Source organism: Salvia hispanica, chromosome 1 (genome assembly GCF_029641045.1).
Source record: "Salvia hispanica isolate PSC_SH4W2 chromosome 1, Shi_PSC_v1, whole genome shotgun sequence".
Lineage (NCBI taxonomy): Eukaryota > Viridiplantae > Streptophyta > Magnoliopsida > Lamiales > Lamiaceae > Salvia > Salvia hispanica.
Window position 1 is genome coordinate 32,773,764 of NC_142692.1, and position 17,544 is coordinate 32,791,307.

General features: G+C 40.4%; 1 pseudogene; it reads right to left on the reverse strand.

The window, feature by feature from the left end:
* Positions 1–934: 934 nt before the first annotated feature.
* LOC148933646 (putative late blight resistance protein homolog R1B-16) lies at positions 935–12,144 on the reverse strand (annotated as a pseudogene).
* Between the last annotated feature and the right edge of the window lie 5,400 nt (positions 12,145–17,544).

The window sequence follows — 17,544 nt, forward strand, 5'->3', positions numbered from 1 at the left end:
TGATGCAGATGTTCAAAGCTTACTTGGCAGTTTCCGAAGATCCGGACGCTGGGACGAACCAAAGCGGGGAAACGTTTTTGTGGCGCATCACTCGTCTGTACAATGAAAACCGGCCCGGGGAAACCATCTATCGCAATGATAGTATGGTGCGCAATTGCATCTACAGAGCCAATGACGCAAGTGATAAGTTCCAAGGGTATTACCTCCAAGAAGAGCGGTCGACGGGGAGCGGCAAGAGCGAGCTCGACATCATCAGTATCGCCTTGGCGACCTACCAATCCTTGTACTTGAAACCGTTCAAGTACCTCAGCTTATAGCAGGAGGCGCGCCATCATGAGAAGTATAGGGATGCGTAGTAGCATCTTCCTCCAGCTCCTCTAGCAAATGGTCGAGGTCGGTAGCCCTATCCGATGGCGTCTCCGATGATGTGGCTACCCAGCTTGCCGGAACTAACTTGGGTAGCCCCGACGCTGGGCCGAGCAGTTCCTGCCGTCCGCAAGGAAAGAAGAAGGCGACAGCCAACTGCCGTCGCGCTGGGATGTGGATCCTACTTTTAAAGTATTAGTTTTATAATAAAATGTGAGTATGAATGAGTTAGTGGAATATGGGGTCCACTACCAAAAATGGTAAAAGTGAAGTGTATCAAATTTTCAGGGACAGACCGAAATAGTAAACTGTATCAAATTTTCAGGGACAAAGGTAGTAATTTTTATTTTTTAATGTATTTTTATATTATAGAAATGTTTTTAGTAATTGAAGTATTTAAGTTAAATAATAGAATGGTGGGACCCTTTAGCTTGTCCTTGCGAAAGAGCACGGATATGTGTGTTGTACTCTTATCTAAGGACATGAAGTAAAAGTGGGTCCGGGGCTACCTCCGTACTCTTAAATAAGAGTACGAATGGGGATGCTCTTAGGACCAATGCACCCATGTTCATAATTGTTCATGTACATCACATCCATTCACTCCCAACTTCTGCAGAGAGACTTTTTCATCTGAGCTCAGTGTTGCAGTTGATGCGGATATAATTTGTGGTTTTACATGAGGAGTGGTGAGATCACCAACGTAAGGATAAGGAGCAAGGATAGTTGCAGGGACGGCAAACTGAAAACGTTGAGTGTAAGGTGGAGAAGTTGTCAAGAAATATCTCATCTCCAGATGCTATGTCAAAACACAAATGCATACAAGTTCAAATGAATCGAATTTGGACTGAACAAAATGGGCTCTGGAATTGCAAAGTTCAAAAGAGTATGAGTTGGAGGAAAACAGGAAAAGGTAAGGGTGAAAAACCAAGAAACAGCAATGGCAAACTGATTAGCCGTTTCAAACAATGGAAAGTTTATATGATACGGTACAGTGTTGAGACTACCGCAGCGGAAGACACGGAAAACAAACAGGTCCTTGACCGGATCTATTTAGGTGATTATGCATTCGACTCCAATTTCATGCAATTTACATAGATCTATAGATATAACATCAAATAAACACATAATCATGCATATTCGATGTAGATTCGATTGTTACCTCATCTTGATCCATTATAGGATCGAAGTTGCTAGATGTACCACCCGGAGATCCTTGGTTTATCGACCGTGAATCTTCCAACCAATTCCCTTGTCCTTGATTACTCATCCGTGTGGGCGGATCTCGAACAATCAAATAATAGTCTTGAAGAGATCCAGGGAAAACCAATACAAACACGAAATTGTCTAGATCTAATCCTATGAATTAGGATAGATCAAGAACAATAATAAAAACCCTAATTCTCCCACGTGCTAGGCATGAAATTCGAGACCAAGAGGGAGAGAGAGAGAGGCGCCGATTTCTAGGCGGCTAGGGTTAGGGTTTTGGAGTGTGTTGTCTTGTATGTGGTGTATTAGGGTTTCCATATCTCATCACTATTTATAATGGACTTGTTGGGCTAGGATGGGGATCCATGGAATGACTTAAGTGTTGGGCTCACCCATTAGATAATTAACTAATTAAATCAAATGACCTATGATTTAATATATTATCAATGGAATATTATTTTGTTCCACTAAAGAATAATATTGCACTCCCACTTAAATCACCAAATTACAAATAACTTGGGTCCATTTTATTTTATAATATTTCCCGCGTTTAAGATTATCTTGATTCGTCAATTTAATTCTTTTGTCTGCTATGTGACTAGAATTAAATTAATTCTCCAAAGAATTTTTCTAGTTTGAAACTTTATTTATTATTCGTGGAATAAATTCCAACTGCGCAGTTTTCTGAATAATAAATTCCTTTTTCAAACACCTCTTGGGGATCACCCCTTAGGGATTCAATCATACCACACTGGGCACGCGAATTCTATGAAATGATATTCCAATACCTTCATGTTATTCAATTACTACCGCCCAAGATATCATGAACTTGAGTTACGTACAAACTCTCACATATTGATAAGTCAAAGTGGCGTATGATTGAATAAACAATATTGATATTAATTCCATAGACTAGAAAATACTAAAATTTTCCGAAATATATTCTTACAGTAGATAACAATAAAGAATACATTTCATATTAGATCCTTTCAGTGCTTTACCACACCGGTGTTACTAATCTCGTCTTAGGTAAGAGAGAATTATCACAAACACCGCAACCGTACCAATAGGTAGCCAAAGCCTATCTAGGTTGTGAATACGTTTTTCTTCTTACTAGATATGGCCAAGTCCCCTACTGGAAAACACATGAGGAGATTCATCGAATTTCCCTACTTGACCTTCTTAGTAAAAAGCCTTAGACTTGTTTATCATATTTCAATAATAAACCATTATATTATATTATTTATTCTCATAATTAGGTAAACAAGTGGACGTGGCGTTTCTCGTATACATGCACAAGCTGACTGTACAAAGGCATATACGCTCGAAGCATCTTTTAATATACAAACCCCAACATACAGCTCATGACCGTTCCACCACACGGTCACACCAGCAACCTAAGCAGCAGCCGGGGACAGCATTGGCCAAGACACACGCACCATCACCACCCCTAAGTGCTTCGGCAATTTTGCCTTTTGAGTTGAGTATATCTATAAATCCTTTAAAAGGGGTCGGTCTTTACTTTTCAAATGTATAAGATTGTCAAGATAATTGCCTGCACCAAACTTCTCTTCAGAAAATAGGCCTTCCACTTGTTAGAAATTCATTTGTCGCTATCCAATGATGCGGCATTTAAACACAACAACTACTACATACAGGAAACATAACAGATATTATGGGTTGATCATTTAAACACGACAAATGACAAAGTACCTGCCACTCTGCCAGAGCAGCCTATTTCTCCAAAACATTCATTTAAATTTGAGAAATAATACTACACATGATAACACAATATTATATCATTCACAGTTATTTGAAACTAGCTTGCAAACAAGTAATAGAATTTTATCAAGCATCACCAACCATTGCACCTTTAATTGTGTGCCTCTTTTGTCCGTAGAATATCTGATAAGCTACCTCATCAAAGCTCTGCATCTTAAAAATGAGAAGATTAAAATGACAGGAATCAACCAACATTCTACGATCTGAGAATGTTAAAAAGAGAGGAAGATGCTTAGCTATTGCAACTTTTATGAGTTCCTTACCTTATACTATGATGGACACGGTCAAGTTTGAAAGAGGATCAAGAACGCTTCACGACAACCTTTAGGCCATCATTTCCCCAAACTTTCCTACGTTCCTCTTGTATTTTATTTGCTGAGCACAAAAGAGATTGGTTGTGATCATCGATCTCAATCAGTTCAAGTGTTGGAATATTTTCAATGTCACGTGGAATCGCATCCAAGTATGGACAACGATGAAGAATTAGGCATTTGAGGCTCATAAAGTTGCCACTTCTAGTTTTCCAATGTTTCAGATTGGATCCATCAATACACAGAAATATCAAATTATCAAACTGCCAGTCAATGGTTTCCCAGTATTCCCCATGGCAAGCATAGTTCTTTAGTTTCAACACTTGAAGATTAGGCAACGAACCAATAATTGTCATATCTTTCCAAGAAATCCATCCACCATTCAATTCTAACTTTATCGCGACGGTGGAAAAACTAGATTGTCAAGATACGACACAAACGAACTACACACCTTCAATTTCAGAAACAGATGAAAAATAGTATTCAGACCTGTCACAGATGAACTATGCATCTCCAATTTCAACTTCTCAAGCTGATGTAGACGTTTAAGATTGCCAAGATGATAGTCTGCATCAAACTTATCTTCACTGTAGCAAATTCCCAACTTTTTTATGTTTGGGATCATATCCACCATCCTTTCACTACATTCAAAGTCTAATGCCATGGAAAGTGTTTGTAAGTTTTCTAGAGAAAGAGTTGCTCCTTCAGGAAGGGGTAAAGGACAAAATGAGAAGGCGATAAGATGTCTCAACTGTCTCATGCTCCAAATCTCCACTGGCAAATGAATTCATATCTATAAATTATTAAAGTCTGCAGATTCTGAAGCTTTGCTATAGCTGGAGGGACAATACTATCGGGAATGTTGGAAGCAAGGTAAGTGAGATGAATCAATTCAAAAACCTGACCTAGTTCCCAATATGAACGATCATTTCTTCTTAAAACATGAAGGATCCTAAGTGAAGTAAAGTTTTCTACAGAGCATTTGGGCTTATGACCTCTTCATGGGATGCATATGATAGAAGTGGTACATGAGCTATGCATAGAGCCTCTAAGTTGTAGATCATGCCAACTAACACTTATGCGGGGATGATTTTGGAGGACTTGTGGAAGAAAATGTTTTCTTAAGATAGGAGTAGAGAAGTAGTCCATAACAGGAAGAAAGGAAGAAGGAACTTCTCTTCCCCGGCCTGTCTCACACAAAAGTCCCGCACCATACTATGCAGTCTGCAGCTTCTAATTTTACCATCAATTTTCCAGCTAGTGACCAAAACTAGACTTTGCTTGATCAGAACCTCCAAGCACTCCTCCGCCACCAATTCTATGTTGGTTTCTGGATTTACAAGATATAAGCGGGCGTAATACAACCCAAGAAGGAATACAGAAAAAGAACTGAAACAAAAATTACAAACGGAAATCGAAACTGTAAACTGTAGAACAGGAAATAGCAAGTCGAGGAGGCCTCTTTCCGCAAGACGAGATACGCCCCGGTAGTGCTCTTCGGATTGACGTTTCGTCCCCAAAGATAAAATGACTACGTCTCTAGTGAAGCAGCACCGCTATCAACAAAGCTCCGGCGAACTGGATGGAGGAGAGGACAGAGCTTCGACAGAAGGACAATGCAGAGAGAGAGCGCTTATGATGCAGAATGCTTTCTAGTGTTTTATGTGTGTAGAATGCATGGAATGACTAGCCTATTTATAGGCTCAGTCCACTGCAGGGGTCAACTCAGCCTTGATGGCTGTCATCAATGCCAGACCGTAACGGTCGTCGGTTACAAGGCGTTACAAGCTGTAACGGTCGGGCGTTACGAGCCGTTACACGCTCAGAGCTGGAGAGGTTGAATCTAGATGCTTCTAGATTCGATCATGACGTGGACCGTCACGTGTCAGCCACGTTGGCTTACCGCGTCATACTGACGAGGTGTCATCCCGCTTAGCTCGCTGACGTGGAAACGGTGGTGGTCCAAAAAGAACTAGACCCACCAGCCTTGGGCCAAGCCCACAACTAGGCCCAAGCACCAAGCCCACGAACGGGCCCAAAGACCACCCAAAGACCAATTGCCAAGATCCAAGGACAAGGACAAGGACAAGGGCAAGGGCACGGGCACGTGCACTGGCGCGAGCTCGGGCTCGAGGCTCGCGGCACGCGGCTCGCGGCGGGTCGGGCGGCGCGCGCGCGTGGGCTCTTACAGCCCATCTTAGTCCACTATAATTATTACATGTAATAATCCTTCTTATTAAATACTAGTTTAATAAGGTTGTAACTTTCAACGTGGGATAATTAACTCTCTTAATTATTCCCTAAGCTTCTCTCATAGCTCATTAAGTTTGCAATTTTGTACAACTTTAATCAATTATTTCTCACTCACCGGGAATCGGATTTGAGAAAATAAATATACCACGGTCATCTACTCCGAACGTAGATTGACGCTATATCATTTAATTTTACAAAATTAAATGTCTCGTTGAAATTATAATTGGTCAAAGTTCATTGACCGGACATAGATTCCAACAATCCCCCACATGAGTGGAAATAGCCAAATGCATATGCATGCAGACACAAGCTCAACCCTCGAGAGGTATATAAGCATAAGGATAGGTAGCTTTTAGCTTTGAACCTTCCATAGTCAACGCCATCGGATACACAGGCGACCTAGTAGCGCTATGCTTTGAACTAGTCCCCCACGGCGTGCACCGAGACAATGGTGTTAACACTTAAACACCTCAACCTCATCCGTTCTCACGTTTTGTGTCTTTTGCGGCCTTGGACACCACTTTGGATTCATAAGTGTGTAATTTGAAGCGGCCATACTTCACACTTACATAGGTGATTCCTACTCGAGTATCTTGCCCTACTCGGTCTCTTTGAGAACTCAATATCCTTGAGATCTTTAGGAATCATTAAAAGTCATAGACTTATCCTCACCACAAGGCAAGTTTTTTAACACTCTATTGCTCTTTAGGGAATAGATGTAGATGAGTGTTTCACACGAACTCTCATATCTTAGTTTTCCCATTGAACCAAGTTCTTGGGATCTCCAGTCATCATGGTTGGGTTACCACTATGACAATTCTTTAGTTTGTGGATTTCAAACCCATTCCCTCTAGAAACTTATTCATTTGATCACGATTTAACCCTTTGGTTAGCGGATCCGTTAGATTATCTATTGACTTCACATAGTCAATTGTAATCACGCCTGTTGTGATCAAATGTCTTACGGTATTATGTCATCGAGGAATGTGTCGAGACTTACCGTTATAGAAGCCATTATTTGCCCTCCCGATAGCGGCTTGGCTATCACAGTGAATCAACACTGGAGGCACTGGCTTACACCAACCTGGAATATCCTCAAGGAAGTTCTTAAGCCATTCGGCTTCTTCCCCAGCTTTATCTAAAGCTATGAATTCTGATTCCATAGTTGAACGGGCTATGCATGTCTGTTTCGTGGATTTCCACGAGACAGCACCACCCCCAATAGTAAAGACGTATCCACTTGTTGAAAGTGAGTCCTTATTGTCAGATATCTAATTCGCATCACAGTACCCTTCAAGTACCGGGGGGTATCTCGAAAAGTTTAGCCCATGATTTTGAGTATGTTTTAGATATCTCAAACCCTTATAAGAGCTCTCCAATGCTCTTTGTTTGGATTACTCGTGTAGCGACTCAACTTGTACACGGCACAAGCAATGTCCGGCCGAGTGCAATTAGTTAAGTACATAATGCACCCAATGACCCATGCATATTCTTCTTGTGCAACGGGTTCGCCCTTATTTTTGCTCAAGTGAACATTGAGTTCAATTGGAGTCTTAACCGGCGCGCCATCATAGGCATTGAATTTCTTCAATATCTTCTCAACATAATGAGATTGGGTTAAGATGATTCCATCGGATGTTCTTAGAATTTTCATTCTAAGAATTACATCGGCTAGACCCATGTCTTTCATGTCAAAGTTTCTCTTTAACATGACTTTTGTCTCGTTAATCACTTGAGTGTTACTACCCATGATTAACATGTCATCAACGTAGAGACACACTATAACGTACCCGTTATCAGTGCTCTTAATATAGACACATTTGTCACACTCGTTGATTTTAAACCCATTTGATAACATCACATTATCAAACTTCAAGTGCCATTGCAACGCCGCTTGTTTTAATCCATAGAGGGACTTAACCAGTTTGCATACCTTCTTCTCTTGTCCGGGCACTACAAACCCTTCGGGTTGTTCCATATAGATTTCATCCTCTAGTTCACCATTTAGAAACGCAGTCTTAACATCCATTTGATGAATCTCAAGATTGTGCAATGCAGCAATAGCGAGAAGCACTCGGATAGATGTAATCCTTGTTACAGGTGAATTGGTATTGAAGAAGTCATGTCCTTCATTTTGTTTAAAACCCTTTACTACCAATCGGACTTTATACTTATCCACTGTTCCATCGGCCTTAAATTTTCTTTTAAGCACCCATTTGCACCCTAGAGGTTTGGCACCTTCGGGCAAATCAACCAACACCCAAGTGTGGTTTAGCAAAATTGAGTCAATTTCGCTTTGAATAGCTTCTCTCCAATGTAACCCGTCTGGGCATCGATTGCTACTTTTATTGACGTTGGCTCTTCATCCAACATAAAAGCAATGTAGTCAGGACCAAATGTTTTTGGTGTTCTGACCCTACTACCACGTCTTAGTACTGCATCACTTGGATCATGCCTCACTCGCTTGCGCGATTTAGGCTCTTCATCCGCGGATTTAGAACTAGTGGCTTCATCCACTGTTCTAGAACTAGTGGCCTCATCTTCAATTCTTGTCTCAGAATTGATTAGGACTTCTTCTTTGTCCTTGCAAGGAAATGTATTTTCGAGAAATACGACATTCCTTGACTCGATTGTTGTTCCTACTGTAATAGTCGATATTTCAGACTTGTGAACAACAAATCTATATGCACTACTGTTAAGTGCATATCCAATGAAGATACAATCAACCGTTTTAGGTCCAATTGTGACTTCCTTGGGTGGGGGAACCATTACCTTCGCCAAACACCCCCACACTTTGAGGTATTTGTAGGATGGTTTCCTTCCTTTCCACAACTCATAACGAGTGATGTCTTTTCCTTTGAGTGAGATTTTGTTAAGGATATAGTTGGCTGTCAAGATAGCCTCCCCCCACATGTTCTGGGGTAATCCTGAACTTAGTAGCAACGCATTCATCATCTCTTTTAGAGTTCGATTTTTGCGTTCTGGTACACCGTTAGATTGTGGTGAATATGGAGCTGTCGTTTGGTGAATTATACCACTTGCGTTGCATAACTCCTCAAACGGGGCTACATACTCGCCTCCTCTATCACTTCGAATCGCTTTGATTTTACAACCAAGTTGATTCTCAACCTCGTTCTTATAATTTTTGAACGCTTCAATTGCTTCATCTTTACTTCTTAAAAGATAAATGTAGCAATATCTTGCGCAATCATCTATAAAAGTGATAAAGTACTTTTTACCACCTCTAGTTTGCACCATCCTTAAATCACATACATCCGTGTGAATTAATTCAAGGGGTTTTGTTTTTCGTTCAACTGAGTGAAACGGTAACTTAGTCATTTTAGCCTCAAGACATATTTCAAATTTGCCTTGGCTACCCACTTCAACTGCCTTTAGTAAATCTAAGTTCACTAATCTTTTCACGGCTTTTGAATTTACATGTCCCAATTTACAATGCCACAAATTTGAGGACTCGGTCAAATAAGATGAAGTAGATGCTTTATTATTATTGTTAGCCAATGGCTTTGGAACAAGGCGTGTAGCCACACTAAGCTTGAAAAGTCCGTCGGTTACATAACCTTTTCCGAGGGACTTTCCAAACTTGTACAAAGTAAACCTATCAGACTCGAATACAAGTTTAAACCCCTTATTAACTAGTATTGATCCTGACACTAGGTTCTTGCGGATGTCCGGGATATGCAGCACATCCTTAAAGTGATTGTGACGCCAGACGTCATCATGAGGATCACATTGCCAATGCCGAGGACCTCGGACGATGCTTGATTCCCCATGTTGATCTTCCTTCCTTCAACAGCAGTGTAGGAGGCAAACTTGCTCTTATCTGAGCAAACATGAGCCGTAGCGCCGGTGTCGATGTACCAGCCGCCTTTGTTGTCAACTATGTTGACTTCTTCAGTGACCACGGCAACGAGGTCATCTTCATTCAGTCCTTGAACTCCTTCTCAACGACGTGGGCTGCCGGCTTCTTCTTCTTGCTTCGGCAGTCTTTGGCAAAGTGGCCAATTTTGCCACACTTGTAGCACTCGCCTTCAAATTTCTTTGCAGGCTGCTTTCCCTTCCCCTTGTCCTTCTGATTGGGGCGAGGGCGTTTGTTGGAGGACCGCCCCGCTCCAACAAGTTGGCTTTGGCATCAAGTGGACTAAAGCCCTTAGCCTTTAGGTCGATCTTGCGCACATCCGCTTCAATGCGCAGTTTCACGATCAAGTCTTCAAGACTCATCTTCTTTCGCTTGTGCTTGAGGTAGTGCTTGAAGTCTTCCAACTAGGAGGAAGCTTCTCAATGAGTATGCACCGCACAAAGTTGTCGGGCAAATTCATCCCTTCAGCCGCGAGTCCGTGGATGATCATTTGGAACTCTTGAACTTGTTCCATGACCGGTCTAGAGTCGACCATTTTGTAGTCCATGAATTTGGATACTACAACATGTTCCGTACCGGCGGCATTGTCGATACTATACTTTTTCTCTAGGCTTTCCCACATCTCTTTTGATGTGGTTACAAGGGAGTATACATTGTACAAACTATCATCTAATGCACTTAGAATAAAATTTTTACAAAGATAATCTCCTTTGCGCCATGCTTCATAGTCCGCCATGACCTCAACACTTGTCTCTTGATCACTTGGCGTGGGCGGCTCGTTCTCCGTGAGGAAGTTGGCGATGCCCAATGTTGTCAAGTAGAACAACATCTTTTGGTACCACCTCTTGAAGTCAGCTCCTCCAAATTTAGGTGGTTTTTGGGCAGGTGGCATCATTCTCGGTGCCAAAGGTGCCACACTTGGTCCTTCGAAGGAACCAATTCCGTTGCCCCCGAAGGAGCCAACAACATGGTTGGGCATAGAGCCCACACCATTCATGTTGGGCATAGAGCCCGCCATGGTCGTACCAGATCCAAAGGAACCGATACCCGTGTTGGACCCGAAGGCCCCAACACTCGATCCATTAAAGGATCCGAAGGAACCACTAAAAGTGGAACCAACCGACCCACTAGAGGATGATCCAACAGTGGGCCCAAAGGGGTTCGAAAACCCCCACGATAGTGTTGACGAAGAGGTGAACCCTGGGGTAGGGACCATTGTGGGGATTGGTCCAGTGTTCGCTATGGTGGAGGAAATGATGGCGGCGGTGGTGGCCGGAGTGGTGGCAGCGGCGTTATTGGATTCAGTCGACATCTCCAAGCAAATGTATTAAGGTTTCGAAAGGTTTAGTTTCAGTTTTAGAGGTCCAAATTCCTTCAAAAGCAAGTTAATATCTCGTCTTGCGATTGTTGGTTTCTGGATTTACAAGATATAAGCGGGCATAATACAACCCAAGAAGGAATACAGAAAAAGAACTGAAACAAAAATTACAAACGGAAATCGAAACTGTAAACTGTAGAATAGGAAATAGCCGAGTCAAGGAAGCCTCTAGTGCTCTTCGGATTGGCGTTTCGTCCCCAAAGATAAAACGGCTACGTCGGGCGGCGCGCGCGTGCGCGTGCGTGTGGGCTCTTACAGCCCATCTTAGTCCACTATAATTATTACATGTAATAATCCTTCTTATTAAATACTAGTTTAATAAGATTGTAATTTTCAAAGTGGGATAATTAACTCTCTTAATTATTCCCTAAGCTTCTCTCATAGCTCATTAAGTTTGCAATTTTGCACAACTTTAATCAATTATTTCTCACTCACCGGGAATCGGATTTGAGAAAATAAATATACCACGGCCATCTACTCCGAACGTAGATTGACGCTATATGATTTAATTTTACAAAATTAAATGTCTCGTTGAAATTATAATTGGTCAACGTTCATTGACCGGACATAGATTCCAACATTCTACACTTTTAGATTCACTCCGACATTCCAGAATGCCCTCAGCTACCCAAAGTTTGATGAGTTCAGAGGCACGGATGTCATACTCTTGAGGGAAGGCTGCCATATACAAGAAACACTTCCTTAAATGTGGAGGCAAGTGCTTGTAACTCAAAGATAATATTGATCCCAATTGTCCCTCATTAACTTCAGTTTGTTTCCACGAGTCTGGAGTTCTAGGAATCGTGGATAAAAGTCCTGCCACATTAACAATTGAGAGGGGCAGTCCTCCACATCCTTTTACTATTTTTTCCCCAACACTACGTAGCTCATCAGGACAATCTTGATCTCCGAAGACCTTGTGATTGAACAGACGCCAACTTTGTTCGTCATCCAAGAAACGCATCACATGAATGTTCACAAACAAGACAGCATAAGTCGCCACATCCTTTAGCCTTGTAGTTAATATGATCCGGCTTCCATTATCATTTACCGGAAATAGCATCTGTATGTGATATCAAGCTTTTGGACTCCAAATGTCGTCCATTACTATAAAATACCTCCTCCCCGATAAGATTTCGTAAATGTCTAACGAACCCTTTCCAACTGGATCTACTTTATCTTTGAACGAAGCCAGTAATTGTGAGAGAATACTTGGTATACTATAATCTTGTGATATTTCGACCCAAGCTCGAATATCAAAATGGTCCATGATCAGTGGATCATGATAAATATATTTAGCAAGAGTGGACTTACCAATTCCTGCCATTCCAACAATAGGAATGACTTTTCGTCGGCCATGACCAATGAGCAGACGCCTCATATGTATCACATCTTCGTCAAAACCAACCACAACATCTTTGTTTGTAGCAACTGTGGGTGGATGTATTGACGGTGAATCACTCGGAGCTGACTTTAATCTCCCCCATAATGTCCTCAACCAGTTTGAATTTCTAACAATCAGCTCCGTTGCAATCGTCAGATCTTCAACCCCACTTTTGACTGCAGATCTTGATGATGAACTAACAGCTGGAGAATCACTTGGTTTCCGTACATCATTGCTTTTGCAGTAGTCAACGACATTTTCAACTGTTGACTCGAGCTCCTTAGCCAATATTCCCAACTGATCTGAAAGTATTCTGGCAGTTAGGTATGTGAATCTACAATTTGATAAATGATAGATATTCTGGGGAGAAAAGAAATTGAATAATGCCTTCAGCTGCAATTGCTACCTCCCTTATTGTTTCTCTATCTGGAAATCGTTTGAGATTAAACTGCAACACAACAGCTGATGTGATCCTCGTTTCGATCCCGAAGCTACGCACGAAAAGAGGAAACATATCTTGGCCCGAAGTCTTAAGTTGGCAAGAACGAGAACTGCCAGGAGATATTGTTGGATAAATTGAGTTTTTATTGTATTATAAGAATATGCACCTACATGAAATAGTTATGAATTAGTGTAAGTATAGTTTAGGATTCTTTGTTTAGGAGCTGTTAGGATTTAGTTAGATTTAATATTTAAATTATGTAGTCTATATTAGTATATTACATTAGGATTTACGTTAAAAGTCTAGTGAGATTTATTAGGATTAAGATTATTTTAATAATTTTATTTAATTAGTAGTTATCTCATTAGGAGATTTGTTAGATTTTATTACTCCATAATTTGCCTATAAAAGGCGTGTAGTTTGCGCAAGAAAGGAGACGAGTTTTTGATAAATAAAATTGAGTGTGTTTCTTGAGTTTTTTTACTCTTGATTTTTTTCCTATTCGAATTCTTGTAGCAAAGTGTTCGTTTCCGAATAGTCTATCGATTTATCAATTGAGTTTCCGCCCTCAATTGTGGCATCATTCATTCCACATTCACCTCCATATTTCACGCCGAACTCATATCCATCCATATTGTGAAGTTGTAGGAATGCCATGTCTACAACGACTTCTTGCAATTTTCATCCATATTCCGAAGCATGTTCGTATTACAGATGTTACAACTTGCGGGGTGCCATGTCGCAGCCCTTTTGCTACCAACATCACAGGCCATACAGTCGACGAGAGGCTGATTCGTTCGGAGAGGTGTCGCGAGGTCTTGGCAAGCCAGCGAGGCTCATATCAACAGCTTTGTCGTGCATGGATATTATTTGTTGTTTAACGGTAGGAGTGATGAGATCATCATCGTCGCGTTGAAGGATTATGCGTAAGGCTTGTTGCAGGGAATCCATAGCTTCATAAGCCATACCAGCCCAACAATTACTCAACTAAAATGCTTATCGGTTAAGAAAATTTCCCTAGTTATGCCATACAAAAGTAGGAATGTAATTCGGTATGTATTACTAATAAAATTTTGACAGGTTTAACCATATAAAGTCTCACTTCCAACTACTTTTCAACTAGATATCATGCATAAATTATGAAAATACATTTTACCAAAATCAGGTCAAAGCAATCAATCCTTTTTGTTAATCTGTATATACGTTTAGTAGGGTATCAGGACACAGTCCAGTAAAAAAAATATTGTAAGGTCAGATATTTTTGGCATATCCCAAAGGTCAAAACAATATAGTAGTAGCATAAACGTCTCAAAGAATAAAGATAAAGTCATAATTAAGTTGATAATAACTCTTAAAGTCCTAATTATTGTTGCTATCACATACCTCTAGTATGGAGAATGTTGCAGATACTAGTGCAATCCAAAGTGTGTTTTTCCTACTCTCTTGAATCTTCTTACGCAGCCCGAATTTTATCTGCACTCTCTGTCCCTCTCTCCAACTTTTCTGTCAACATTTTCATATTACAAAACCAAAAATTAAAAAGGAAAAACTAAAAATGTTCGTCATTGTAGACGTAGCATGTGAGAACAATAGATTGAAAATTAGATGGATATGGGATATGAAGTGCACTTCTATGGACTCAGCTCCTATCACCGCTGATACATGCCTGCAGCTACAAGCCACAAGCCCGACAGCCACTGCATCGGACCGCGAACCACAACTCGAGCCAAGCACATGCCCACAAAGGAATAGATCCATCTTTGCATCCTTTGAGTCCTAGATTAGGTTTTATCTTCTCGGATTTTAGATTTTATTTGTCAGTTATGTTAGGAATCTAACAGCTATTATAAATAAATCTCTGCTTAGTTAATTATAGATTAAGAAATATCTCATTCTTGCTTGTTCGGATTTTGCATTCGCACGACTTCCGTCCTATTATGCACTCCCATGTCGGATAGCAGGAGTTAGCTGTTGTGAAATTCAAGTTACCACAAAATTGGCATTCGAAAACTCAAGAATATATCATCTCATGATATACCAACATATATAAGTTAGTAATACCAAAATAGAGAATTATATATGGACATTTCTAATTGTTTCATACTCAAAGTCCAATGTAAGACAAGGACGTTCCCCAATCTTACCAAAATTATAATTTTAATCATATTTATGTATTCCACTAATTTGTCAAGTTAAGCCATGTTATTTAATATGCTATACAAATTTAGATAATTTCTGTTCTATCAACAACAATGAAAAAAAATCATATCTTTTCGCATATCTTGACATGAAGCCCGTATTTCTTATCTTATTTTACATATATTTTTATATCTTTTTTATCAAACTAGTCGATTAAATAAAGTAGGTAACCGTGTGGAAGAGGAACTAACAAAGATCCGAACAAAGATTTGGTTTCCATGCTCTTTCTCCTAACTTAGCTAATATTTTGAATTTTTATTTTTTGGATACTTTTCACATTTTCGGTTCTAAATTTCTAATCGATTTCTTCAGCTTGATTTGCACAAAAAATAGAACTAAAATCCGAATATTTACTCCTCAACGTGTACTGTATTCTGTATAGTATTTGCCAGTTTGAAGTTAACAAATACTAGTCCAAACACAACTGGACTTGTAATATATAGAATTAGAAGAATCGAATTTGGATTAAACAAAATGCCCAAACTCAAATGGGTTCCCCGTAAACACAAAACTCAAAAGAAAAAAGAGTTTGGGGAAGCATATTTGGTTGAACAAAAATCCCAAACATGAAACATAGCAAACGGTAAGGGTGAAAAACCAAGAAACAGAGAGAGTAATGGTAAACTGATTAGCCTTTTCAAACAATGGGAAAGTTTATATGATAGAAGTACAATCCATGACCGAGCCACCGCACCGGAAACTTGAACAGAAGCCCGGGACCGCACCCAGAGCTTTGGGACCATGGACTAGCATCCTTTTATCTGCATTAACTAATTTTAATACTATGTCTGTATATCTTTAACCACTCACATACTAACATGTATTTGCCATTACTTCACTTTATCAGCTTACATGGCATATTCCACTTATCTATATAGGGTCAAACGAGGCGATATGAAACGTCTATTTTTAAATTTAGCATAGATAATCATATTTACAAGTTGTTCCTTTCCACTCGTATAGTATCACTTCTTTTCATTTGAATGCTCAGTTCAGTTGTTTATACAATCCAGAGCAGCCTATTCTTCCCTATGTAGAGCATTGTAAACAAGAATGGTAATCCAAACAAACATTTAACTTTGACAAATATTACTACACATGATAACGCAATATTATATCTCTCACAGTAATTTGAAACTAGCTTGCAAGCAAGTAGGACTTTATCAACCATTTATACTTATACAAACATCACCAACCATGGTACCTTTAATTCTCTGCCTTTTCATCAGTAGAATATCTGATAATCTACTTCATCAAAGCTCTGTGATGCGGAGCAGGAAACTTTGTGATTTGTTTTAAATATTTTAATCTCCAATTAGTTAGTTATATTTTATTAGTTAGTTTCCTTTTATTAATTAGTTTCCTTTTACTGTTAAAGTCATCGTAAATGACTCCTTTAGGGTTTAAAATTCCTTCTTTAAATTAAGTTGTAATCGTCATTAGCCGTCATCTTGGTTTTGAGATTAATAGAAACGGATCTTCGATCCCTCGCCCTGCGCACTCTGTGTCAGGTGTTACCAGAGCCATGGCTGACGATTCCGTGGTAGGCAATCTTTGTGGGCATGATCACGGCGATGGTCCTATGCCGATGAGAGATTGTTCGTTGTTGCGCCGTTTGGAGCAACACTTTGATTTGCGTTTCGATGCCATACAAACGCAAATTGAAGGGGTAAGCAGAAGGCTGGATGTCTTGGAAGTGGGTGTAGGCTCTACAGCCAGGACGGAAAGGATCAGACGGAAGGACGGTCGGCGTCTCCGTAGGGAGAGTCGGGTGGATGTATCGTCTGAGTCAGAATCTGATGAATCGGGCCCATCAAGACGCTCAAGACATTCAAAATCATTGACAAGATCAGGGGGTTCGCGACGTCATAATAGTGAAACTTCTGATGGGCTAGAGGAGAGTGTTAATGAATCTGCGTCGATACGAAGAAATAATCGTATGAGGGATCTCCGTAGGGGACGTGGTGGTGATCGTCATGTAGTAATGGAAAGGGATTGTGAAAGACCGAGGAAGCAAAGGACTCCACCTGGGTTTAGATTGAAGATTGACATTCCCACATTTGACGGGACTCTAAATATTGAGGGTTTCTTAGATTGGGTCGCTGAAGTAGATAGGTTCTTTGAGCATGCCGATGTCCAAGAGAAAAAACGTGCCAGCATGGTTGCTTGTCGATTGAAAGGAGGGGCCTCTGCTTGGTGGGATCGGACGCTGCAAGAGCGTGAGGAACTTGGGAAGGCAAGAGTCTGTACTTGGCGAAAAATGAGAGGGATGCTAGTAGATGAATTTTTACCAATGGACTATGATCAAGTCTTGTTTCAACAGTACCAACACTGCCAGCAAGGAAC